Below are 27,412 nucleotides of genomic sequence, written 5' to 3' on the forward strand. Positions count from 1 at the left end.
AGTATGCTGTTAGTAGAAAACTAGCAACATCAGTGTATACCTTTTGCCACCAATTCTTGCCTATTTTTCCTCCCACTGCTTTGCATTTATAAGAGTGCAAAGTTAATGTAAAATAGCACCAGGCTGATTTGGAAGCCATTCACAAACATTTTGGATGGATGCAAATGACAATACAGTAACTCCTCACTTAACGTTGTAGTTATGTTCCTGAAAAATGCAACTTTAAGTGAAACAATGTTAAATGAATCCAATTTTCCCATAAGATTTAATGTAAATGTGGGGGGTTAGGTTCCAAGGAAATTTTTATGGGGCAGACAAAAGGCATTATATACTGTACAGTACTGTACTGTACTGTGGTGGGAAGGTGCCCCTGGCTTACCCCTGGGGCTCAGGGCTGGGGGTGCAGGGTCTGGGAGGGAGTTAGGGTGTGGGAGGGCGCTCAGGGTGGGGTGCAGGGTCTGGGAGGGAGTTAGGGTGCAGAAAGGCACTCAGGGTGGGGGTGCGGGAGGAGGCTCAGGGCTAGGGCAGGCAGAAGGTGCAGAGCACTTACCTGGGGCAGCTCCTGTTTGGTGCAGGGGGTGTGCAGGTGGCTCTGTGCAGCGCGGCACTGCCCCCATGGCCGCAATTCTGGGAGCCGCGATTCTGGGAGCCACCCCCGGAGGCATGGCCACCTGGAACACAGGGGCTTTAGGGGCTGCAGGGCCCTGGGCTAAGGGGGCCCCAGGGCCCTGGCCTGCAGCTCTAAAGCCCCTTTCAGAATGCAGCCCTGTGAGCACGGGCTGGAGGACTCAGGAGGAGCAGGGGCAGCCGCGCAGCCAGTGGCCGGAGAGAAGTGGCACTTTCCCCTTCAAAGCCAGCTGGAGACAAGCGGCTGCCCCTCCTCCTCCTGAAGGGGAAAGCGGCCGTTTCTCTCCGGCCACTGGCTGCGCGGCTGCCCCAGCTCCTCCTGAGTCCTCCGCCCCATGCTCGCAGGGCCGCATTCCGAAAGGGGCTTTAGAGCTGCAGGGCCCCGGGGTCCCCTTAGCCCAGGGTCCTGCAGCCCCTAAAGCCCCTGCGTTCCAGGTGGCCCTGCCTGCCGGGGGGAGGGGCAGCTTCCCCGCTTGCTCGCTCCCTTCCAGAAAGTCCTAAGCGCCGGGAGGGAGGGAGGAAGTAGGGTGACCAGATGTCCCGATTTTATAGGGACAGTCCCGATTTTTGGGTCTTTTTCTTACATAGGCTCCTATTACCCCCCACCCCCGTCCAGATTTTTCACATTTGCTGTCTGGTAACCCTAGGAGGAAGGGAGGGGGAGGAGGTGGAGAAGAGGAACTTGTGCAGTGCTCCCTTGTAAAGTCAGCCAAACGACGTTATAAGGGAACATTGCACAACTTTAAACGAGTATGTGCCCTAATGGAGCAGCAACATAACTTTGAAACAATGTTAAGCGGGAGGACAGTAAGTGAGGAGTTACTGTACAAGATGCAACATAATCCGGAGAATCAGGTCCTATATAAATGTATCAGCATTCCCTTAGGAAACTGCATGTTACATCTCCTGAGATTATATTAATGAGCAAAATTTTAAATAAGTACAGGGCCTTTGGGGGTGTCTTACAATCTAAAGTCCCTTAAATTCACACTTGTGGCATCCAAGAAATTAAGGCACATCAGAGGATTCTTTCTTACAAGTGTATAATTGAATGTAGAGATTCAATTTATTCTAAATAACGCAACAATAAGAGTATCCTTAAAGGCTCAAAAAGGAGGGGAAAACTTAGTTTAGGAGAGAACAGAAAAATTAGCAGCAGAGGTAAAGACAAGAACTCTTTTGATTAGCTCACAAATCCTGCACTCTCATAGCTAATCATTTGGTGCAGATTCCACTTGTCAGGTTGAAAAGGAAATAAAGTATAAAGAGAAATATTAAGGATGTCAGGGGATTGTTTACAGCAAACAGTCTTGCATGCTCATCTGCACAAATGCAAGCTTTAGCACTTCATTTTGAATGAAACCAGTGCTGATGGTACAAACATCTTCATTTGCTCTGAAAGGCTGGAGAAGAAGAGAGAAGAGACAGTTCTAAATTACATCTCAGAAAAATTAATTCAAGTGATGTAAAAAAATTAAGACTTCATGTGATAATAGCTAGGAAATTTTAATGTAAAGCTAAAACTCCAAGTTTGTCCATGGCCTTAAGCTTATTGTATTGCAGCACATATAAAATATTTATCATTAACAGCTATTTTTTCCTTATAAATCTTTCATTGCATCATTATTGGTTAAAACAATGATACTATGTGTGTACTTTACAATATGTTCTCTTCTGTACATATCATCATGGTGGCATCATAGCCATAAAATACCACCATCTATGATAAACAATGCAATAGATTTTTTGTTGTTTGTTTCTTGGTTTGTTTGTTTTTTGCTAACCAATAGTGTACTTTTTGTCTTATATGAGGAGTAAAACTTCAGAGTGTAGATTCAACCCTAAGAGATTATGTTTTTTTCAGTGTCTCAGAGCTTGTCTTCACTACCAGGGTAAGTCAACATAAGTTATTCTATTCCGGCTATGTGAATAATGTAACTGGAGTTGACGTAGCTTAGGTCAACTTTCCCCAGTGTCTTCACTGCGCTGCATTGACTGGAGACACTCTCCAGTCAACTTACCTTACTCTTCTCAGGGAGCTGAAGTACCAGAGTCGACTGGAGAGCGCTCTGCCGTCATTTTAGCGGGTCTTCACTAGACCCACTAAATCGACACCCGCTGCATTGATTGCATCAGCGTCGATCTCCCCGGTAATGAAGACAAGCCCTCAGTGTAAACCAGATTAGAGCACCCCTAATAGCAGAAAGCCTGCCCAGAAGGAAATTTGGTTGGTATTAAGTTCAAGGTCTCAGTTCTTATCTTTAAGGTGCTCAATGATCTGGGCTCAGCATATCTAAAAAAAATCTAATCTCTGGTGGAGAAGACCATGGCTGAAAACTCCATTCCAAAGGCACAATGGAACTTTCTATCATAAGGCTATGTGCAGAGACAGAGCTTTCTTGGGGTTGGTCCAAGACACTGGAATGAACTCCCAGAGGAAATGGGGATCATCACCAACTTCACCTTCTGCTACAAATACAGTGTGCACTTTTTCTACCTTGCCTTCTCTAACACAAACATATAGCAGTGCGTATACAAAAACAAAATAAAAACCCTACCGAAACAAAACACTCCACAGTACGCACAATTCCACCACTGTGGAAAGGATGAACCACATGTGAGTGATGTTAATCGTGTTGGCCCTCAGATACTACAGTGAGAAGGGCAGAATATGAACATGTACAGAATATAATAGCAGTGAAAAATAATCTCTCCCTTTTCTAAGCAGCCTGCAGCCAGCTAATATGGCCCCCAAAAGTGGACAGTACTGGCCAGAGAAAAGGCATGACCAAAGCATCTAGGAAATGCATTGATTCAGCACATATCCTGGTATCCTCCACAGGAAAGATTCCTACTTAAGCACTACTTACATCTGCACTTCTATAAAACAGGGTGTCGGTACAAACATCTCTTATGCTCTCAGGGCTATGATTCCACCCATGGGGCAAAGTGGGCATAGACCTTAGCTTTCCTGAATTATGGGAAGAAGCCACCAACTTCTTGTGTGGATTATAATGTATGCGGTTAAGTAAAGTGTGGACCAGTTTAGCTGTACTAGGAAATAATTGTAGTAACTGGGAGAAATTAGCTGACAAATATTGACTTTGTGTAATCACAGTCTGAGTTCTTATTGGCTAGAATGTGTCATTAATTTGCTTTTTATTCACAGATTGAAAGGAGGAATCTGTATTCTCATTTGTTGGATATCCGTATGGATTAATTTAAACAATCTTAAAGTAAACTATAAGAATTCAGAACCTAGGGGTTGGTGAACCTCATAGAGTTTGTGGGTTTGAGATCTTCATGAAGTTTTTGTGAACCCTGCAAACTCCAAAAGCTACCTTAAGTTGACACCTCATTGCCAGTAAATTATTTGTTTTTTTCCAGCGTGATTCAACTTTTTTAAAAAATGCTTTCTTGAGTCAATGGGAAGCATATGCTATAAATGAATAGAATACCAACTCATAAAAACTGGGGAGTACTGTACATGATCTATGGGCCGAATGTCTTTTTTATAGTAGAATTTCCTGTCCCCTTTTGTGCTCTTTCTTTTCACTGTTTGTATTATTTTTTCTTCTCATTGTGCCTGTTTCTGTTCCCATTGTGTCTTTTGCTCTTAACACAACAAATGTAATGTGAAAGAACCACATGGGCACAGTGGGGTCCAAATAACAAGTGTTTACTAATTATACACAACATTAAAGGCCAACCAACATCTCTCAGCTACTTTTTCACTATTTCTCCTTAGCACACCTTTAACCTACTAAGGCCCCTTTCCTGAAAACACTTTCAAATGTAAGTTACTTTATTCATGTGAGTCATCCCATAGAGCCTCAGGTCAATTGTTGACATACAAGGATTCAGCAAACATTATTTATCTGGTCCCTTTGAACTCAATGGGTACGTCCAGACTACCCGCCGTATCAGCGGGTAGCGATCGATTTATCAGGGATCAATATATCACGTCTCATTAAGACGTGATATATCGATCCCCGAACGCGCTCCCCGTCGACTCCGGAACTCCACCGGAGCGAGCGGCGGTAGCAGAGTCGACGGGGGAGCCGCGGCCGTCGATCCCGCACCGTGAGGACGGGAGGTAAGTCGGAATAAGATATGTCGACTTCAGCTACGGTATTCCCGTAGCTGATGTTGCATATCTTACATCAACACCCCCCCCCCCCAAGTTTAGAACAGGCCAATGAGACTGCCCCTAAAGCTATTCATGTGTATGTTTACTGGATTGGAGTCCCTGAGTTGGGTCAAACTTTTTAAACTTGCAGTGTTCAAATGGGTTCAGAGTCAGGCAAAATGAATTTCCCTAGCCCTGTCCAGAACATTGGCCCAGATCCTTGTATAACCTGTGCACTCTGTCCCCCTCTAGTGATAACTAGAGATTGTTGAATCTGCTACAGCCTTAGCTAAGTGAGATGTGTCTTTTAGCTCATGCTGTAGAGGCTCATGCATTAAGCTCTGGAGTTCTTAGGGTTGATTCTGGCCAACAATGACCGGCGTTACATTTACCCTCCTTGAGTCTGTTTGCACTGCTTCCCTAATCTAAGAGGCATATAGCCAGTGTAAATGGCTCCTTGGGACTGTTGTAGGCAGAAGTCCTATACAGCTGCCCCAGGGCAGATTAACTTAGGCTGTGGGCCAAACCAGCTCCCAGCTCCCAGGTTCAGGGAAACACAAAAACGGCATCAAGTCACTAATGCTCTTTCTGCTGCTTTGGGTGCTGCACTGTTCAGAGTTTGGCTGGACCTGAAGATTGTCTGCATTATGAAAGTTAAGGTAAGGATAATGAAATCTCTTGTTTCAGGGTGTAAACTGCCTGCAGAGGTAGGTATTCAGGAATTACTTTTATCTCTGTAATGCATTTCACAATGAGCTAGATGTACTAATACAGGCAGGAGGAATAACCTTCCATATAACTGGTCATTGCTAGAGAAGCAGAATGCTAGATTAGCTGGATCAGTGGTCTGACAAGACAGGTCCAATGTACCCATTATCATGGCTCTGTTTCCTTTTTTTCTTATCAGTTTTTGTCTTAAAGCAGACAAAGGGGCTCAGATAATGTGTCAAAATGTAATACATTTGTTTTTGTTTTGTTGCCGCCATCTCTAACTTATTTGTATTTCTAAAGACGATCATGAATAGTTTTGATAGCCCCCTGGTGACTATCTTGACAAGAACTTTTGTCCTTAATTAGGTTCTGCTTAAAGATAATAAATATTCCCTTACAGACTTTTCACTCAATTATATGTTACCCCAAAGTATATGTAAATTTAGAATAAAATCCAAGCAATTTGCTTTAACCCAGCATGATAAATAATAACCAGAGGTTTCATCAGAGATCAAACACTAGCTGCTGAGCGTGGAAATGAAACTAATTACAATTTTGATGTTTTTGAGAAGAAGAAAACTGCAGTCTCTCTCTCATAAAGTCTCTCTCATAGGCACTGGTTTTAATCAGATCTTTTTGACTTCTGAGCATCTACCTTCACATGTCCTGAAGATCTTCTACACAGCTCAAGGAGTTCATGCCATGCACAGCAGTTGCCTTCTTAGGATGCTGAAAATATAAGGGTACTTACTGGTATGTGGCAAGGATTATGGAAGAATTCAGAATTCAATATGGCCATAGGGACTTCGTTTTCTTTTATGTATACATTTTAGACCTTTCTGATGAGTGAAAAGATCCACCTTTAGAATTTGCATTGTGCATTATTCTGAAACATGGTTAGACAAAATACAAATGGACATCTTTTTACTTCATTCTATAGCTTCCTCTGCTAAATTGCAACAAATAATCATGTAGTATCAAGGACAGTTTACTCCCAGTGAATGCAGAAGTATAACAATGGCAGCAATGTTGATACAGGACATCACCAAGGAGTGTGAATTTCACCTTCATTTCGACATGAGCGACACTCACACATACATTTTTCAATTCAATTTGAAATATTCCACCGACATGACAAACTAAATAATTGTTGCCAATTTTTTTAAAAAGAGACTTTTTTTCTAGCTTCATTATTTCATCTCATCCCAATCTTCAAATACTGAATCCATTTCATTTCACTGGGACCTTGTTTAATTGCCTTTTGGATGTAGTTGATTTAGTTGGAGATTGGTCCTGCTTTGAGCAGGGGGTTGGACTAGATGACCTCCTGAGGTCCCTTCCAACCCTGATATTCTATGATTCTATGATTCATTCTTTGTTCAAATTTACTTAATGTTACGCCTTACTGAGCAAATGTGTAAAAAGATTATGGTTATGAACACACAAATGTTGGTGTGATTGTATGCTGAAGGGAGACTAGGGAGAACACTTGGCTAATGAAAAAGCAAGGAGTTACCTTCACATCATATAACCTATATGAATATTGTCCAAGGTCATATTAGAATTATTTTCAGATGGACATTTCTGTTGGAAAAGTGATCAGACTACAGGAACTACTACCAACAACCTTTTGCAGTGGCATATTTTGTTGATGTCTGAATTTTGCTCTTTGTTCCCCCATGCAAAGACATTCCACTTGTAACGTGATTCATTTTTCTACGTGAAGTATTGTATTTTCATATAACTTAGCAGTGAAAGCATCACCTGGATCTTGTTACGTTCTTGAGTTATTGCTGACAACATGCTTAGTACTATACAATGCATAGAAATGAAACCATTCCTTGGCTCAATACTGCCACCCTTCCTGTGTGTACTACCTTACCGCACAAGTCGTCTCAGTGATTTCAATGGAGCTACTTTCAGAATAACTAATCAATATTAGGGTTGCCAATTGTATAATCACACAAACCCAAACACCATTGCCCCACTCCCTGCCCCTCCCCTTCCCCAAGGCCTGCCCCTACCCCGCCCCTTCTCTGAGGCCCCACCCCCTGCTCACTCCAGCCCCCCTCACTTGCTCTCTCCCATCCTCACTCACTTTCACCGGGCTGGGGCAGTGGGTTGGGGTGCAGACTCTGGTCTTGGGGGGGTGGGGCTGAGGGGTTTGGAGTGTGGAAGGGTCTCTGTCCTGAGCCTTGGACAGGGGGTTGGGTGTAGGAGGGGGTGCAGGCTCTAGGAGGGAGTTTGGGTGAGGGAGGGGGCTCAGGGCTGGGGTAGGGGTGCAGGAAGGGGTGCAGGCTCTGGGATGAGGGGTTCGCAGTGTGGGAGGAGGCTCTGGGCTGAGCCTGGGGCAGGGGGTTGGGGTGCAAGAGGGGGCTCAGGGCTGGGGTAGGAGGTTGGGTGCAGGGGGGTGGGCTCTGGGAGGGCGTTTTGGTGTGGGAGGGTGTGCGGGGCACAGGCTCTGGAAGGGAGTTTGGGTGGGGGGTGCTGGTTCTGGGGGGTGGGGTGCGGTAGGGCGTGAGGGGGGCAGCGTTTACCTCAGGCGGCTCCCGAAAGTGACCAGCACATCCCTCTAGCAGCAGCTCCTAGGCAGAGCCCCAGGGGTCTCCCAGCAAAGGTAGCGGCGGAGTCAGCGCTCGAGGTGGGGGCAACACGCAGAGACCCCCTCGCCCCAACCCCAGGGGCTGCAGGTACGTGCTGGCTGCTTCTGGGAGTGGCGCGGGGCCAGGGCAGGCAGGGAGCCTGCCTTAGCCCCTCTGCACTGCCAGACTTTTAGCACCTAAAATCTTCCAGTTTGGCATCAGTAGCTTCCAGGAAACAGGGCCTGATTCCAGGAGACTCCTAGCAAATCCGGAGTGTTGGCAACTCAAATCAATATGAGAAAGAGGGCCCCATGATAATATTTGGATGTTGTTGATGACCTCATATTAACATTGCCTAGCACTTACCATTCCTGTTTTCAGTTGTTTATATACTTCTATGACAAAGTCAGACCAGACAGCTACCAGAGAGCAATGGAAGGCAGGGAGATTAGCCCTAGAATGGTAAAGGTCCTTTTCTCCAGGAGCTGAAAAGCGGTTACCTCAGGCCAAGTAGGGACACCTCAGTCCAATTAAGGGCTGCCTGTGACCTTCCAAAAAAGACCTCTTCTCATGAGAGACAGGGAGGACAGATGTAGAAGGGTGTATAGGCTCCTCCTGGTGGAAGGCTGCTCTCTCTCATTTTTCATGAAAAACTTCAGGTCTTGCATTCATCCCAATGCAGAACGGGGGAAAAAATTTAATCTTGAAAAGTTTCATGGGACAAGAAAACCTTTCCCTGTCCAGTTCTCCTGATGACCCAAATAGAGGTCCCAATGTTGCACATTATGGAATCTGTATTTTTCTAGTTTTCTTTTATTAAAAATCTGATTTAATTTACACAATGAGAAAACATCACAGAAACAAAATATTCTATACTTTGGTTATTTGTCATATTTTGCCTACTTTTGTCACACATTGGCTGCTTTGAAGGTTAAGGGGCACAACCAAATCAGATACAAAGAAACACTCGAGTGGCAATAAGATTTAACAAGGTAACTGCTGGTGCACGCAGGGGGAAATTATGGAACTGGCAATGCCTTTTAAAATAGGCTTATTAAAAATAATTAGAATGCAAAGGTGTTTTAATTTTTAACCTTCAGCTGTAAGCTCAGCATTCCATAGCAAAACTACTTATATTATAGAATACCGGTCAATGGAACAAAGTGTGTGAAATATATTTGGAGCCATATGGTGTATCAAGTATGATTTAAAGGCCATTTAAAACCATTGATAACATTACCTAAATAACAATTCTCCAAAGGAAAGGGAAAAGAATACCCTGTAATCCTACACTAGCAAATGGCTCAACTATGCTCATTTGATGAGTCACCACTGTAAGTAAGAAGAGCCTCAGAGGAGAAAAATGGAGAAATCAATAAGCTTTACCCACATCATCTAATCTGATGCGCTGAAGAAATGACTGTCATTAGAGAACACTAAATAAGCAACTAAAAAAGTAATTGTTCCATAACAGTTAAAAGTTCATATACTTTTATTTCCCTAATCACAAGGAAACTAAATACTTTAATGGAAGGCTGTAGACACAGAGAAAGCAAAAATATATGTCAACTACTCTCAGTGGGAGGTTTAGTGATCACCTGAACAGCGGGCATTGTAATCATCTAATCTAACCTTCTGCATAATACAGATGATATAACTTCCCTGAATTAATTCCTGTTTGACCTGTCCCCTCTTCCTACAATTTTACTTCCTGAATGATCTTGAAATAATTATGCAAGTGTCATCGCTTGGCATTTTCACTGCTGCACATACTTTTCAGCCTTCCTGCCATCTTATGATGTTATCGTCTCTGAATGCCAGAGAAAAGTGGAACAAGATTCCACAGAAGGGATTTCCCTTGCAGCAATAGCCATGCGGAAACTCTCAGAACTTCTTCTCCCAGTAATGGGGTTATTTTTAGCCCAGACACTAGAGCACAGGTGGTAGATTTTGTTTATGTTAAATATTTGATCCAAACCGATCACAGTGAATAAAATTGAACTGAAGGCAAAAACATCTACAATGAATGGAAACAAAAACAAAATTGCTTCATTTTTTTTTAGCACTTGTGTGTAATATTCAGAGGGAGTTGGTTGTGTGTGCATGTATTTGTACAAAGCGAGCAGGATGAAAGGGTGAATCTGGATCACAAATCCAGCTGTGTGCTGTGTGTATGCAGTATAATCACGTGTTGCGATACACGAGTCTATTGTCTTATTTTGAAATAACATGCCAAATGGCTAAAAATCTGTTCTATTTGGGTGGCTGACTGCCATTTTCTTGCCACAACCAATGCACGCAGTTTAGTCAATATAACTTCTCATCATTCATGGTGTTCTGAATATAAATATTGGGCCAAACACTGAGTCATGTGATCTCTGGGTGCTTCAATTCCCTATCTGTCAAATGGGGATAATGTTGTTTCCTTTCTTACACTCTTTAGAGCAAGGACTGTCTCTTATTATGTCATGTGCTTGTACAGTACCCAGCATAAGGAATCCATCTGGAATCAGGGCCGCTAGCCCCAACTGTAAGACTAATAAATAATAATAATGATGAGAGCTGCTGAGCAACTGTAGCTTCCACCAAAATCAAGGGGAGCTGCAGATTCTCAAAATCTCTCTTGTTTTGATCTATTGTGTATTCTAATGGGTGATACAGTGTGTGACACTGGCAAACCAGGTGCCAAGTCTGTAGGCATCAGCTGAGCACTGACAAATTCATAGCCGGAAACCAGACCAGCTCACATATATGTTAATATTGTTCAAGATAGGTGTTGAACTTGTAAGAATGTGTTTAGTGTTTAGATTCTATAAAATGCTTGGCAGTTGCTGCATGTATTTATCTTACTTGTAATGTCTGTATCCCATGCTATAAGGTAATATGTAAGTTTTGCTTTATAACTATAAAAAATGCCTGCTCTGAATTTGTGAACCCAGGCAGGAAAAGTGGTTCTCCCACCCATCCAGAAGAACTATCAAGACTAAATGGGCCATTGTAGAATATCACAATACAATGGCTGGGTTAATGGCCCTCTCACACCAATGAAGGTGCTATGTGCAAGGAAGCTCATTCCATCATCTTGAGTCCTGGAAGAGGAAAATAAAGATAGCTGCCATGAAGATTTTTCATCTCTTTGCTGTTCGAATGCTTACAAGGGCTGAAGCTAAGAAACAAAAAGCAGAGATTCCCCAGGGTCAACCTGGGTCCGCCCTAAAAAGACATTCACTACTGACAGATTATTACATCTCTGTCACCTTTTGATACCATTGACTGAACTCATTTGTGTATATATGTTGTGGGCTTTAACCTATAAATACCTTTCTTATTTATTTTCCTAGTTAATAAATCCTTAATTAGTTTACTATATAATTGGTGACCAGGATTGTCTTTGTTGTGAGATCTAAAGGTACAAAATGATCTGGGGTAAGTGACAGGTTGCTCCCAATCTGAAGAGACCAATCTTGTGATTTTTGGTATAAGTAACCATTGATCACTAAGTCCAGCTTGCCTGGGTGGCAAGATAGACTGGAGTGCCCAAGGGGACTGTGTGTGACTCCATGGTAAAACTGTTACAGTGACCCAAGAGTTCACATTTGTTCCTGGGTTGGTGAAATCTAATTATAGAACATACCACCAGTCTGGGGTGTCGGCCCTGCTTTTGACAGTCTGCCCTGAGGTTGGCACTCTTGCTCATAAGCCACCCAGACAGCGTGACACAGTGGTCATTAATTTTTCATTCTAATCTTCACATTTAAAATTGCTTATGCCTTTCTCAAACAAAATTTCTTTTGTGCAGGGATTTCTCATGATTTTTTCAACCCAGAGATTTTTTTTTTTTTTTAAGTTTTGAGCAACATTGTGTTACTTGTGCAAGTAAAGAAAAGAAAATGTCCTCTGGTATGAAATTTTGTGCATGGATACCAGACTATAGAAAGTTCAAAAGTGGCTTGCTCTGTTGAACTCATCTAGATCTAAAACATAAGCAAAGTTTTATAATTCTTTGATTTTTTAAAAAATTCTGAACATATAGGGGCTAAGACAATGTCCAGTGAAGACTTTAGAAAGACTCCCATAGATTTCAATAGCTACCTCTAAAGTATAAATAGACCAGGAAAATATGATAGCCCCAAACTGCAGGTTGTTCAGCATTTGACATGATCTGAATTATGGATGGTAAAGCTGGACTGAATTAAGCCATGCCTTCTTAGGTTAACGGTGGCTGAGTTAAGCACAGTTTGCATTGTAACAATCATTTTTCAGGCGCTCCTGACTTTCTCAGATTTTGTTTATACTGAAATTTTCCACAGTTGGTCTCAACCTAAAGGTTAAAGTTTGAGCAAAATTGGTTAACATGCTTTTGAGATGGAAAAGTGAGAATGAAACGTGCCCTTCTCCATAAGTTCAGATCACCGCTTCATTAATGCCATATTTTGAAATGAATAGACCTTTTGAGGGAGAAAGTATAACTAGTAAGTTTGGGGACTCTCTAAAATGAGCTGGACTTCTGATGATATAAATCTGCCTTCATGCTCTGATGGGCAACAAGATACTGGACCTTAAATATATTGTCAGTTGCCTGCCCTGGGCCAGTGCAGTTTTGGTGGGAAATTCCATACTTGGAAGGGATAGGGGCGAAAGAAAAACTATCTATATTTTAAATTGAGACTGATTTAAAACTATTCAAAAGTTTGACATGTAAGAAGTTGGCATGTAAGACCTTGGCCAAGATCAATTGGAGGGAGGATTGCAGATAGGAAAGTTAAAGGTATATGATAAACGCAAGTTAGCAGTCTTCTACATTTTATTATCTGTGTGTGTAATCCTGGCTTCACTGAAATCAATGGCAAAACTCCCATTGACTTCAGTGAGGCCAGAATTTCACCATGCACACACAACCTATGTTAAAAGAAATGTTATTAAGGTTGCAAAGTCAAGCACTCACAAGTCAGGAAACTCCAGAATGAAGGTAACTCTGTGCAATTTTAATTCTGTCCCTTTGTGGATATGCATTTTGATACCATCTTTAATTACACAATCACATTCCACTTTTTCTAGAGCCCCCTACCACTCAGTACACTTCTGTGTGGCTGCTTCAGATTGGAGATGCTGTGCTGATGACTTCTTTCTGATAGGAACTGTGAAGGGTGCTCAGCGGATCTGAAGCCTGCTCAATGCAGCCAAAATATTCAGAGAATTTATCAGTAGACCTGTATCAATGTCTGCAAGAAGACTAGAAATGGTGACTTATAATGGTTTATAACTAAGCAAAACCTGAGCAGACTTTCTTGAGGGGAAAAAAAAAACACTTCTCTGACTCTAGGAATATCGCCGGTTAAAATTTCAAATTCCTGGTGCAAGTCATGGAGGCATTAGAGTTCCTCAAAAGTGGTTTGAAAATGTTTGTAATGAGAATTGTTAGGCAATTTTAATATAAGGGTTGCTACCATTCCCCCTATAACTTCTTTCTCACATCATAGCGAAGGAATTACAACACACATGAAAGCTTTTGTCATCATCATAGTAACCGTGAGAGAAGAAGCTTTGAATACTGGCTAGTGCCATCAGTGTAGCTTTCTCACAGCTTCCCTTTAAAAATGTTTCCTAAATTATATTTTCATTTAGGAATCACTGCATGTATTCATAAACTAGTTCTGAAGCTAGAATAATGCTTTAGTTCTGGGAGACATGGGGTCCAACCCATAAATCCATCTGTGAACAAACACACACACTGCCTACATACAATAGGAGTGTGTGTGTCTGTGTCTTATACCATGCCTATCACTGTAGAATCTAAGCACCTTCCAGTAGTACATTAAGTGACGTGATTAACATCTGTCACATGTTATTTGTTCTCATCTCCTCCCAGAGGGGGGAAACGTGCAGTATTTTGGTAGGATTTTTTGTTTGGCTTTTATTTTATTTATATACATACACACATGGCTATGTTTTCAAGGTAGAAAAGGCATGGAGATGACAGTGCACTTGGAGCACAAGGCAGTGAGGTTTGTGATGGTCCTTAATTCCTCCAAGAAAGTTCTGTCTCCCAAACAGAAGAGCTTTATTCTTAGTATTGAAAGTTCCATTGTGCCAGACAAGTGACGTTGACCACAGTTTTTGTCCTGGAGTTTTAGATGGTCTTTTAGATATCCTGGACCCAGGACATGGAGCATCTTGAAGATAAGGACCAATACATTGAACTTTATTTGAAATTCTATAGGAAGTCAGTGTAGGGAGCGAAGAACAGGTTTAATGTGCTCGCCATTGTCTGTGTTCCTGAGGAGAAACAATGCAGTGTTCTATTCTAGTTGAAGTTTCCTAAACACTGAAGATTTCATACACACATCATTGTGGTAGTCCAGATGACAGATGAGAAAGGTGTGAATAATGAGGCCAAGTCATTATTCATTAGGATGGGAGGGAGTATCCTAGCCAACTACTGATTATAGAAAGCACTGATGTCAGCATCAACAAGGAATCCAGGAGTACTCCTAGACAGGTAGAATTGACAAATTGTGGGTATATCACTTCAGCAATGGAAGTTGCACCATGGCTCCAAGCTTTTCCTCTGTCTACCAGCATCACCTCTGTTTTGCTCAGGTTCAGCATCACCCATGGGCGATCTTGTCCAAGCCCTAGACCATCTTAGTGTAGTGGTGTGGTCATATGTGGTGAAGGATAGGTAGAACTGTGTGTCATCTGCATAGTGCTGGCACTTGAGTCCATGTCATCTGACTAGTTTACTTAGTGGTGCATAATGGTGTATAATACTAAGTTTATCTCTATTTAAGTTGTTAATGAGGCATTTGCTATTTTGGTCAGGAGTGGCACCAGTTGCTCATGTTTCTCTTTCATAAGCCAGGAAGGGCCCAGGTTGGATTTGTAAATCTTGGGTTGAGATTCCTTTAGGATGTCAAACTTCCTGGTGAGTGGATGTGTTGAACTTTGGGAATGCAGGAGGGCTGTTGGTTGGTGAAGGCAGGCGGGGTGGATCAGTTATTTGGGAAGCCTTCCCAAATGTGAAGTAGGAAGATAGGTCTTCACAGTTCTTCATGATGGGTTCTGGTGCAGGATAAAGGCACTCAGGATCTCTGGATATCTCTTTGGGATGGAATTTTGAAGCCTCAATAGAGGCTGATAAGAAGGGTCTCTTGAACTGTAAAACAGCCTTAGCATAGACTTTGAGGAATTTATTGTGTTTCCTCAGTCTGTATCGGTTTTTATTCTCTGCAATGAGTGCTTGAGTTTCTGCGCCTCTCTCATCTGGTGCAGCAGGAAGCTAGCAAACCAAGGTGTTATGTGTGGCCAATGGGGAGAAAGAGGCCATCTCAGCACCAGTATAGAATGGAAATGATTCACCAGGTCCTTGATGCCTCGTCCTGTGGGTGCGGTGTGCATGAGCAGATTTTGGAATTTGTTGGCATCTGAGTTTCATGGGTGAATCAGGGGCAGAGGTCTTTTTGTCTGGGAGCTGGAAGGTTTCTGACCACTGCCTAGTGAAGTGAAGGTCCTCAATCTTGATACGTAGGCCAAAGATCAGGACGAGGATGGGACTGGCTGCGTGGATTGGACCAGAGGTGACCTGTGAAAATCCTAGGGAGGCAAGTGAGGAGATAAGCTTTTGGGCTTTTCCATCTGTGGCCTTGTTGAGATGGACACTGAAATCTCAGAGGTCAAAAAGTTTGAGGTATTTCATGACCATTTCCCACAAGGTACCAGCAAATGCCTTAATGATTCCTATCATCCATGAGTTCCAGTATGTTCAGATGTGGTGGGCTAATTTGTTTATATAGATAGAGACCACAAAGAAGTTTGGATCCATGTCTGAATGTTCCTGGACTTTGGACTTGAGACAGTCTTTCATGTAGGCAAGTCCCAAACCAAATTAAGATTTTACATGGCAAAATCAAAAGTCCACCTGCAAGCCATCAGTTAGGCAATGAAGATCATAGAACACTGGTGTCATGTGTTCCCAACAAGAAATGCCATTTCATAATGAAGTGGCCACATGATGCTGGGCCTGTTAGGATTTTTATAGCTTTTACCCTTTTGTAAGTAAAAATGTTGTGGTTGCATTACTGCTTTGATTTTAAATAAATAGGGTTTTTTTATTGTGAATACAAGTAAGATTTAACATTCAAAAATACACACAAGCTTCCAGGGCAAGTTCCACTGCTCTATTAACTTTCTTTTTTCACTTTCCTTGAAGAAGTTATTTCTGTCAATTTATTTTCATTTCATCTGAGGAGAATGGGAAGGAAGAAACAGGTTGACACAGATGGTTGTCAGCAAAGTGATGACTGCAGCTGAGAATAGGTTTACAAAAATATACAGCTTTCTGAACTGTGTATTGTTTAGCTTCTGTGTACAAAATGAAGCTTGGAAGAAAAATATTTTAGAACTTGTATTTTTTTAGTAGATTACTGTTCACAATGAAGAGGTGATCATAGGTTTCTAACGGCATTATAATGTGGACACTATACAAAGAATGATCCTTGAGTTCAAGATTTTCAAAAATAATCATAAGATAGGCTCCATATTAAGGCATCTAAAGAAGTGGTCAGTTTTCAAAAGTGCTGAGCATCAGCTGCTTCTACTGAGGTCAATGGGGAGTTACTGGGTATGTCTGTGCTGCAAAAAGAGACCTGTGGCAGCTACAGCAGTGTAGATGTTGTATAATGGGCTGGAACCCAGGCTTTTGTATTAATCCCCTCCCACTCACTTCTGCCAGGTTTCAGAGCCCAGGTTCCAGCCTGAGCCTGAATGTCTATCCTGCTATTTTTAACCCCATGGCACAAGCCTGAGTCAGTTGATCCAGGCTCTAAGACTTACTGCTGTGTGTGGTTTTTTTGTTTGTTTGTTTTGTTTTTTGCAGTGTAGATTTACTCAGTGGGTGCTCAGTTGATTTGAAAAACTGACCGCTTATTTAGCTTCCTAAGTACAGATCTAAAAACCTACCTTTAGGTTCCTATTTTTGAAAAATCAGGCCCCCAGCAAGTCAATCACACAAATGACCTTTAAAATTAAAGCTAGATAAATTCAAAGGGATTTATTGTGAGCAAGCTCTTTATTTTTTAAGCTGCCTCAGGTTTGTTAAGATCTGTGTCAACTTTAGGGGGAGGGGAAAAAACAGGCCTTGTCCACACAAGAAGGGTGCAACATTTAATTAAATGCATATAAAATCTATCACTCAAACTGGTGCAAACTCTGATAGAGATGCACTTAAATGAGGTTAAACCTTGCTTAAGTCAATTTAGCTAATTTAAGTATATCTGCATTAGGGGTTTGCACCAGTTTAACTAGATGAATGTTTAAATTATTTAGTCTAAAGTGGTGCTATTTTCTAGTACAGGCAAAGTCTTAGAAATGCTGTTTGGGATACCGTTCTGAAAAGCTGACAGGGATGGGAAGCACAGTAAATTTAGCAGACACTCCTTCTTGTCAATATTCAATAATGTGGGTATCAATCTGCCCTCAAATCAGTCGGTGCTAAGCTGATTGATATAAAATTACCTGAATCTTCCTCAGGGGAAACCCACTGGGCTAAACTCAGTAGTGTAATTCCATTGGATTCAGTTGACTTACACCAGGGATAAATTTGGACCATTTTGTTCACAGATCCTATGTAAATGTACGCTTTTTATGTTATAGGTGTAGACAAATAAATCTTTGTGGTCATTCAAATGTTTGAAATCCTTCGTTTCCCTAGACCACACTCGCCATGAATTCCAGAGCAGATCACAAAGCAAACACAAATTCATTTTAAGTTAATGTGATTTCAAACCACCTTTCTGTACTGTGTGAGCTCCCCCTTCATACTAGCGAAAGTGGGGGCGGGGTGGAAGTTCCAATACAGAAAATAAGTGTGAGATAATGATTTGCAAAAGTATGAGAAATTCATTAATAAATGAGGTTATTTTCCCCTGTGGCTCCTGGAATTAGATATGACACAACACCTTAACACAATCAGTTTGTTCCAAGATCCTGATAATAGGAACCCATCTGCTTGGAGACATAAAGGAGAATTCATTATATGCCTGGTAATTACTTTCAATGCAACATAAAGAGATTTCATGCACAGCTTCTTAGAGCTAAACATGCTGTCAGAGAGAATACTTTGATGCCTAGGAATAAGTGAGGTTCAAAAAGGTGATAGCTAATAATGACATTTAAACATTTCTACAGAAAAATGTATATTGTGCCTTTTCCACAGCACTAGCTGCAAAGAGACCCAAAGGCTTTGTACAGGACTTCCTGCCGTCTGCTGCTGAACATCTCCACTGAGTGTATTCTTTTCTATGCCATGCCTAATTATGATGGACAATAGATAATATCAAATGCATGTTCTCTTGTAAAAGAAGGAAGGAGAAAGAGACAAATTTGGAAACTAAGTTTTAATACCTTACCCTTGTAGCTTGCTCCCAGCGCTGGCAAGAAATATTACAGTCAGCATGCTATGCCCTAAAGAGGAGATTCCCAACGGCATTTAACAATGACTGCTAAGATTCAAGAAGGAGTGGCATTGACAGACTCTGGAGTGAGTCTCCTCCGGCCCTCCATTTCTTTATCATAAGAAGGTGGCATACAGCCTTAAATGGGGAGGTGAAAGGAGGAGGATTTGAGGCTCTGAAGAAGATTATTAAGACTCTATGTGGGAGGGAATACGGCAGGAAAATGAACTGAAGTGAAAGATATGGCTTAATTTGCTTCTCCTGATGGTCCATCTTGTGCTGAATTTATTCTCTCCCACAATTCTAAATGCTAAAATACATACAAATATTTATAGAGGATAAAAGTCTGGGTTTAGTTTTTATGGTTAACCTTTTATTTTATACTTTAGCCAGTGCGTGTTTCAATTACATTTCCACAATGGGAGCAGGCATCCTCCAAGGTTCTCCTTCCTACTCTCATTCTATTTCTTTTTTCTTTGACTTCACTGAGAGCTGCTGGGTGCTCCCTACTTCTGAAGATGACAACATATTTTTAGAGGCTAAGTCTCCAATGAAGCAAGACATTTAAGCACATGCTTATATTTAAGCACAGGAGTAGTTCCACTGTAGTCAATAGGAATGCTCACATGCTGAATGTTAGACACATGTTTAAGTACTTTGTTGAATCAGGGCCTAAATATGGATTTAGGAGACTTTACACACCCATTTAAAAAAAATCTTGGCCAGAGGTTTCTGTACCCAGAAGCAATAGAGAGAGGTCTTCCTCCAGGTGACAACCCTAATATTGCCCGTCTCTGAAGAGTGCTGCAATATTCTACACTTACTGCATAAAACAACATTCCCTAGACTATAACAACTCCCATCATTTCTGGACCTACCTATTGGCCAAGTGCAGAATGCAAACATTGCTGTAGCCTTAATAGAGCCCCCCAAGATGGTTGTATTCATTTTTTGTATTATAAAACTGAAGCCCTTTCCACTTGCTGCCATTAAAAATCCAATGGCACTTTTAAAATAAATAAAAATATCAACCCTGGATTCCTAGGCAAATTATGCATGAAATCCTGGCCCCATGGCAGTCAGTGGCAAAGTTCCTATTCACTTCAGTGAACCAGGATTCTTCTCTAGTCAAGTCAAGTAAATACATTCTGCCTATATAAACTCTCCACACCCTTACAACTGGATACTATTCTTTCTGTCCTAGGGGACTAATCAAAGTCCCCTTAGAACTGGCAGATGTTCTGCTTGGAAATTGTTTGCAGTGTTGTAGCCATGTTGGTCCCAGGATATTAGAGGACAAGGTGGACAAGATAATATCTTTTATTAGACCAGCTTCTTTAAACATGCTAAACAATCTGTTCCAGCTTGTATTTAGTTGTGATACTGAGTACCTTTCCCAGACCTGAAGAAGAGCACTCTGTAGCTTGAAAGCTTGTATTTCACCAACAGAAGTGGGTCCAATAAAAGATATTACCTCTCTCACCTTGTGTGCAAAATGTTACTCTATTCCACTCCAGAAATGGCTAATGAGAGGATCCTTGTGTATAGTTTGTATTTCAGTGTAAGTTGGTAAAGCACTTTAGGATCATGTGCAACATAAATGTAAGGGATTATTATACAATTACTTTATGTATAATTAATAACATTGCACTCTATGTTCTTTTCACAAACTGTTCTAAGAAATTCAGAAGGTAATTTGCTTGAAAGCTACTAACTAAATTAATTGCTACTTTTCTTAACACTGTTTATTTTGAAAAGATTTATTGTCACTTAATTTAGTTTGTTGTGCTATTACAATATGACTGAGAGAAAGTGCTATTTAAGTGTGAGGGAGGGAAATTTCTTAATCAGGGAATAAACTCCTAGATATTAGCTAATCCAAATTTTCTAGCACATCAGTCTTGAAATATGATGGGTGCCCACTGGGATAAACGGAATGTTGGGTATGCAAATTGCACAACCATCTATTGTGATTAGTTCTGCCTTGCATACTTCTGCGTAGAATACTTCTTTTGTTAGCTTCTCTAAAACCATTTCAAATAAAAATCTCTCTGAACACTATTTATTGCACCTATCTCATCTAGAGGTTTTTTCCTATAAGAGACAGAAAATAGAGTGCATCTAAGCATTAGGTGTTCTAAAATACTACAGTCTTAACCACAAAAGTTGGCTAATATTATAGACTGGCAGCAGTTCTTTTCTTTTTTGCAACAGAAAACAAGACAGAACCCAGTAATTAGGCACATGTATACAAATTGTTTGAAGGAAACCATATGTATCAGCTATATCTGTCCAAGTCCATCCCTACATCAGTCTTTCCTTCTCTGTCTGATACCATTATGACTAGGGCTATCAAGCAATTAAAAAAATTAATCATGCAATTAAAAAAATTAATCGTGATTAATCGTGCTATTAATCGCACTGTTAAAAATAATAGAATACCATTTAATATTTTTGGATGTTTTCTAGATTTTCAAATATATTTAAATTACAACACAGAATACAAAGTGTACAGTGCTCACTTTATATTTATTTTTGATTAGAAGTATTTGCACTGTAAAAAAACAAAAGAAATAGTATTTTTCAATTCACCTAATACAAGTACTGTAGTGCAATCTCTTTATCATGAAAGTTGAACTTACAAATGTAGAATTATGTACAAAAAAACCGCATTCAAAAATAAAACAATGTAAAATTTTAGAGCCTGCAAGTCCACTCAGTCCTACTCCTTGTTCGGCAAATCACTCAGACATACAAGTTTGTTTACATTTGCAGAAGATAATTTGCTGCCTGCTTCTTGTTTAGAATGTCACTTGAAAGTGAGAACAGGCGTTCTCATGGCACTGTTGTAGCTGGCATCGCAAGATATTTACGTACCAGATGTGCTAAAGATTCATATGTCCCTTCATGCTTCAAACACCATTCCAGGGGACATGTGTCCATGCAGATAACAGGTTCTGCTTGATAATAATCCAAAGCAGTGCAGACCAACGCATGTTCATTTTCATTATCTGAGTCAGATGCCACCAGCAGAAGGTTGATTTTCTGTAGTTTCTGCATTGGAGAGTGGCTCTTTACAGACCTGAAAGCATGCTCCACACCTCATCCCTCTCAGATTTTGAAAGCAACTTCAGATTCTTAAACCTTGGGTTGAGTGCTGTAGCTATCTTTAGAAATCTCACACCGGTACTTTCTTTGCATTTTGGCAAATCTGCAGCAAAAATGTTCTTAAAATGAACAACATGTGCTGGGTCATCAGCTGAGACTGCTATAACATGAAATATATGGCAGAATCCAGGTAAAATAGAGCTGGAGACATACAATTATCCCCCAAGGAGTTCAGTCACAAAATTAATTAACACATTATTTTTTTAACAGCATGGAAGCATGTCCTCTGGAATGGTGGCCAAAGCATGAAGGGGCATACAAATGTTTAGCATATCTGTCATGTAAATACCTTGCAATGCCAGCTACAAAAGTGCCATGCAAATGCCCGTTCTCACTTTCTGGTGACATTGTAAATAAGAAGAGGGCAGCATTATCTCCTGTAAATGTAAACAAACTTGTTTGTCTTAGCGGTTGGCTGAACAAGAAATAGGACTCAGTGGATTTGTAGGTTCTGAAGTTTTACATTGTTTTGTTTATGAGTGCAGTTATGTAACAAAAAAAAGTTGCACCTTCACAACAAAGAGATTGTATTATAGTACTTGTATGAAGTGAATTGAAAACACTATTTCTTTTGTTTATCATTTTTACAGTGCAAATATTTATAATAAAAACTAATATACACTTTGATTTGAGTTACAACACAGAATACAATATATATGAAAATGTAGAAAAACATCCAAAATATTTAATAAATTTCAATTAGTATTCTATTGTTTAACAGGGCGATTAAAACTGTGATTAATCACGATAAATTTTTTAAATCGTGATTAATTTTTTGAGTTAATCACGTGAATTAACTGCGATTAATTGACAGCCCTAAATATGACCCAAAAAAGGGAAGGGTAACCAAAGCTTATAGTCATTTATGGCAAATTGGGTACCCACATGATCTAACTTGCAAACCCCTGAAAAGGTGTCCCCTAGTGTCTGAGAGTTACATGTTGCATCAAAAAACCTAGGGAGGCATTTTCAATTTACTGCCTAGGGATTTAATTAAATAACTCCATTAAAAGGAGTCCAATTTCTAAATCACTCTGCACCATGCTGAATATTTACTGCCTAAGGCTGGTTTACAAAGGTAAAATAGCCACCTGCAGGTTTCATCTTCTTTAGGGTTTGGGAGGGGGAAGAGGTTTACAACACCAAATGGGGCAAGGCATACTTTAATCGATTAGTAACGGAACAGGGGCAATGCTGATGTGCTACTGAGTTCTCTGGGTTCTGTGCGGACTGAATGGTTTGCATACCAAGTCATGATAAACGAAGAAGTCTCAAAACATTTTTGAGAATGAAGCTAAGACTGCCTAATTTGTGACTGGGCCAGTTTAGTCAACAAATGACTCAAATCACCAAAACATACATCTTGTTCTATGCTGAAAGAAGACTTTGTTTTCTGTAAATCATCTTGGCTTGTATATACAATTCCACCCTGCCTTGTGTAAACAATAACCTGACCCTTCCAAGGTCAGTTGAGTTCAGCAGTCTGAATCAGGGATGCTAAATCAGGGCTTCAGGGAAATGCCAGGAAAAACAGGGAAAGTAAAATTAATAACAATGTTTGTTTGTACTGGACAGAGATGACAGATTTGCAGATCCCTAGAAGAACCTCGCTACACACCATTTAAAACCTCCTAAATGTTGCTGATCTTGTCAATCGCACTTGATGCCGCAGAGGTTTTGCTGGTAAACTGGCCATTCCGAATGCCACAATGAGAACTGAGGGAGGCGTGTGCTGTTGTTGAGACCGCTTCCATTGACTTTAATGGAGCCAGGATTTCACTCCTAGTGTATTAGGAAGTACACTCATACTTACTAAGTATGCATTGCCCTGAAGTGCAGGAACAGATGAGTTTGTAAGCTGAGCTTCTCTGTTGGGAGAGTAGAAATATGGTTGAGCTGTCTTTATGGGCAGTCTGAGCAATCTAGCTGGGGTGAGTTGTCCAGGTGGGTCTGGCAAGAGATAGTTACAGATTATGTGGTAGGAGTCCTCTCAGGGAGTTCATAGAATCATAGATTCATAGAATATTAGGGTTGGAAGAGACCTCAGGAGGTCATCTAGTCCACGCCCCTGCTCAAAGCAGGACCAACATCAACTAAATCATCCCAGCCAGGGCTTTGTCAAACCGAGCCTTAAAAACCTCTAAGGAAGGAGATTCCACCACCTCCCTAGGTAACCCCCCCTTTTTTTCCCCCACCACCCTCCTAGTGAAATAGTGTTTCCTAATATCCAACCTAGACCTCCCCCACTGCAACTTGAGACCATTGCTTCTTGTTCTGTCATCTGCCACCACTGAGAACAGCCTAGCTCCATCCTCTAAGGCAGTGTTTCCCAAACTTGGGATGTCGCTTGTGTAGGGAAAGCCCCTGGCGGGCCGGGCCAGTTTGTTTACCTGCCCCGTCCGCAGGTCCAGCCAATCGCGACTCCCACTGTTTTGCCATCCAGGCCAATGGGGACTGCTGGAAGCGACGCGGGCTGAGGGACGTACTGGCCGCCGCTTCCAGCAGCCCCCAGTGGCCTGGAGCAGCGAACCGCAGCCAGTGGGAGCCGCGATCGGCTGGACCTGTGGACGGGGCAGGTAAACAAACCGGCCCGGGCCGCCAGGGGCTTTCCCTACACAAGTGGCGTCCCAAGTTTGGGAAACACTGCTCTAAGGAACCCCCCGCTTCAGGTAGTTGAAAGCTGGTATCAAATCCACCCTCACTCTTTTCTTCTGCAGACTAAATAACCCCAGTTCCCTCAGCCTCTCCTCGTAAGTCATGTGCCCCAGCCCCCTAATCATTTTCATTGCCCTCTGCTGGACTCTCTCCAATTTGTCCACATCCCTTCTGTTGTGGGGGGACCAAAACTGGATGCAATACTCCAGGTGTGGCCTCACCAGTGTCAAATAGAGGGGAATAATCACTTCCCTCAATCTGCTGGCAATGCTCCTAATAATACAGCCCAATATGCCATTGGCCTTCTTGGCAAAGAGGGCACACTGCTGACTCATATCCAGCTTCTCGTCCACTGTAATCCCCAGGTCTTTTTCCGCAGAACTACAGCTTAGCCAGTCGGTCCCCAGTCTGTAGTGGTGTGTGGGATTCTTCCTTCCTAAGTGTAGGACTCTGCACTTATCCTTGTTGAATCTCAGATTTTTTTTGGCCCAATCTTCCAATTTGTCTAAATCACCCTGGACCCTATCCCTACCCTCCAGTGTATCTACCTCTCCCCCCAGCTTAGTATCATCTGCGAACTTGCTGAGGTGCAATTAATCCCATCATCTAGATCATTAATAAAGATGCTGAACAAAACCGGCCCCAAGACCAATCCCTGGGGCACTCCGCTTGATACCAGCTGCCAACTAGACATCGAGATGTTGATCACTACCCATTGTGCCCAACAATCTAGCCAGCTTTCTATCCACTTATAGTCCATTCATCCAATCCATACTTTTTTAACTTGCTGGCAAGAATACTGTGGGAGACAATATCAAAAGCTTTGCTAAAGTCCACCACTTTCTCCATATCCACAGAGCCAGTTATCTCCTCATAGAAGGCAATCAGGTTGATCAGGCATGACTTGCCCTTGGTGAATCTATGTTGACTGTTCCTGATCACCTTCCTCTCCTCCAAGTGCTTCAAAATGGATTCCTTGAGTACCTGCTCCATGACTTTTCTGGGGACTGAAGTGAGGCTGATTGGTCTGTAGTTCCCTGGGTTCTCTCTCTTCCCTTTTTAAAATATGGGCACTATCTATATTTGCCTTTTTCCAGTCATCCGGGACCTCCCCGGATCGCCATGAGTTTTCAGAGATAATGGCCAATGTCTCTGAAATCACATCAGCCAATTCCCTCAGCACCCTTGGATGATTAGATCTGGACCCATGGACTTGTGCATGTCCAGCTTTTCTAAATAGTCCTTAGCCTGTTCTTTCACCACTGAAGGCTGCTCACCTACTCCCCATGCTGTGTTGCCCAGTGCAGCAGTCTGGGAACTGCCTTTGTCTGTGAAGACTGAGGCAAAAAATGTATTGAGTACTTCAGCTTTTTCCACATCATCTGTCACTATGTTGCCTCCCCCATTCAGTAAGGGTCCCACACTTTCCCTGACGTTCTTTTTGTTGCTAATTTACCTGTAGAAACCCTTCTTGTTACCCTTGACATCCCCTGCTAGCTGCAACTCCAATTGTTCCTTGGCCTTCCTGCTTACACCCCTGCATGCTCTAGCAATATTTTTATACTCCTCCCTAGTCATCTGTCCAAATTTCCACTTCTTGTAGGCTTTCTTTTTGAATTTAAGCTCACCAAAGATTTCACTGTTAAGTCAAGCTGGTTGCCTGCCATATTTGCTATTTTTCTGCACTTCGGGATGGTTTGTTCCTGCGCCCTCAATAAGGCTTCTTTAAAATACAGCCAGCTCTCCTGGACTCCTTGCCCCCTCATATTAGCTTCCCAGGGTATCCTGCCCATCAGTTCCCTAAGGGAGTCATAGTCTGCTTTTCTGAAGTCCAGGGTTTGTATTTTGCTACTCTTCTTTCTTCCCTTTGTCAGGATCCTGAACTCAACCATCTCATGGTCACTGCTGCCTAAGTTGCCACCCACTTCTACTTCCCCTACCAATTCTTCCCTGTTTGTAAGCAGCAGGTCAAGAGAAGCACGGCCCCTAGTCGGTTCCTCCAGCACTTGTACCAGGAAGTTGTCCCCAACACTCTCCAAAAACTTCCTGGATTGTCTGTGCATTGCTGTATTGCTCTCCCAGCAGAAGTCAAGGTGATTGAAGTCCCCCTTTAGAACCAGGGCCTGTGATCTGGAAACTTCAGTTAGTTGTCCGAAGAAAGCCTCGTCTACCTCATCCTTCTGATCCGGTGGGCTATAGCAGACGCCCACCACGACATCACCCTTGTTGCTCTCGCCTCTAAACTTAACCCAAAGACTCTCAACAGGCTTTTCTCCAGTTTCAAACTGGAGCTCTGCGCAATCATACCGCTCTTACATACAATGAAACTCCTTTCTTCCCCTAACTGTCCTTTCTGAACCATTTATACCCATCCATGACAGTGCTCCAGTCATGTGAACTGCCCCACCAAGTTTCTGTTATTCCAATCATGTTGTAGTTCCTTGATTGTGCCAGGACTTCCAATTCTTCCTGCTTCTTTCCCAGGCTTCTTGCATTCATGTACATGAACCTAAGAAAACTAGCCGATTGCCCTACTTTCTCAGTATGAATCAGGAGGCTTCCCATCTTGTACCCTCCTCCTTGTGTTTCCTCCCAGTATTCCACTCCCCCACTTACCTCTGGGCTTAGGTCACTTTCACATGGTGTAGGAACATACGCTCACCTCTAAAGCACCTTTCTGTGTCTGGGCATAGTACCATAGTGGTTCATTCAGTCCAACTCGTTTTCCAGCCCTTCTGGCATCAAAACAATCTGTCATTGGTTAAGTCCCTGCTCAGTCTATCCCATTTCACAGGCACAGAAGAGTCTAAAAATAAGGAACTCAACGTCCAACCGTCTCAGAATCTCTCCTCTGGCCTCTGTATAATACTTATAGTCTTTGACCATTTTCCCTTTCCCTTCTTAGTCTGGGAAAGAGGTAAGGAAAACCAGGTCCCGCCTATGCCACTGGGTTCCAGCTCAGGGCCCTGGTTCAAAGCAGCCAGAGTTAACCCATCTCAAGTTCCTTGCTGTTCTCTGAGTTGCTTCTTACCTCTGTGGACTTTCTAGCCTCCTATTCTGTTTTCTCTCTCTGTTTTCTTTCTTCTCAT

General features: G+C 42.0%; 1 long non-coding RNA gene across 2 annotated transcripts; it reads right to left on the reverse strand.

The window, feature by feature from the left end:
• Positions 1 to 1,557: 1,557 nt before the first annotated feature.
• Positions 1,558 to 23,604, reverse strand: LOC113406071. Of its 2 annotated transcripts, none has more exons than XR_003369647.1 (3): positions 23,482 to 23,604; positions 6,123 to 6,196; positions 1,558 to 2,030 (listed from the first exon to the last, which is right to left on the reverse strand). It is a non-coding gene; the product is annotated as an uncharacterized LOC113406071 (long non-coding RNA). The 2 variants fall into 2 exon arrangements; XR_003369648.1 differs by lacking the exon at positions 1,558 to 2,030 and adding an exon at positions 2,585 to 3,277.
• Between the last annotated feature and the right edge of the window lie 3,808 nt (positions 23,605 to 27,412).

The sequence above is a fragment of the Terrapene carolina genome, unplaced genomic scaffold (genome assembly GCF_002925995.2).
Source record: "Terrapene carolina triunguis isolate 2854851 unplaced genomic scaffold, T_m_triunguis-2.0 Scaffold22, whole genome shotgun sequence".
In the NCBI taxonomy this organism is placed as follows: Eukaryota; Metazoa; Chordata; order Testudines; family Emydidae; genus Terrapene; species Terrapene triunguis.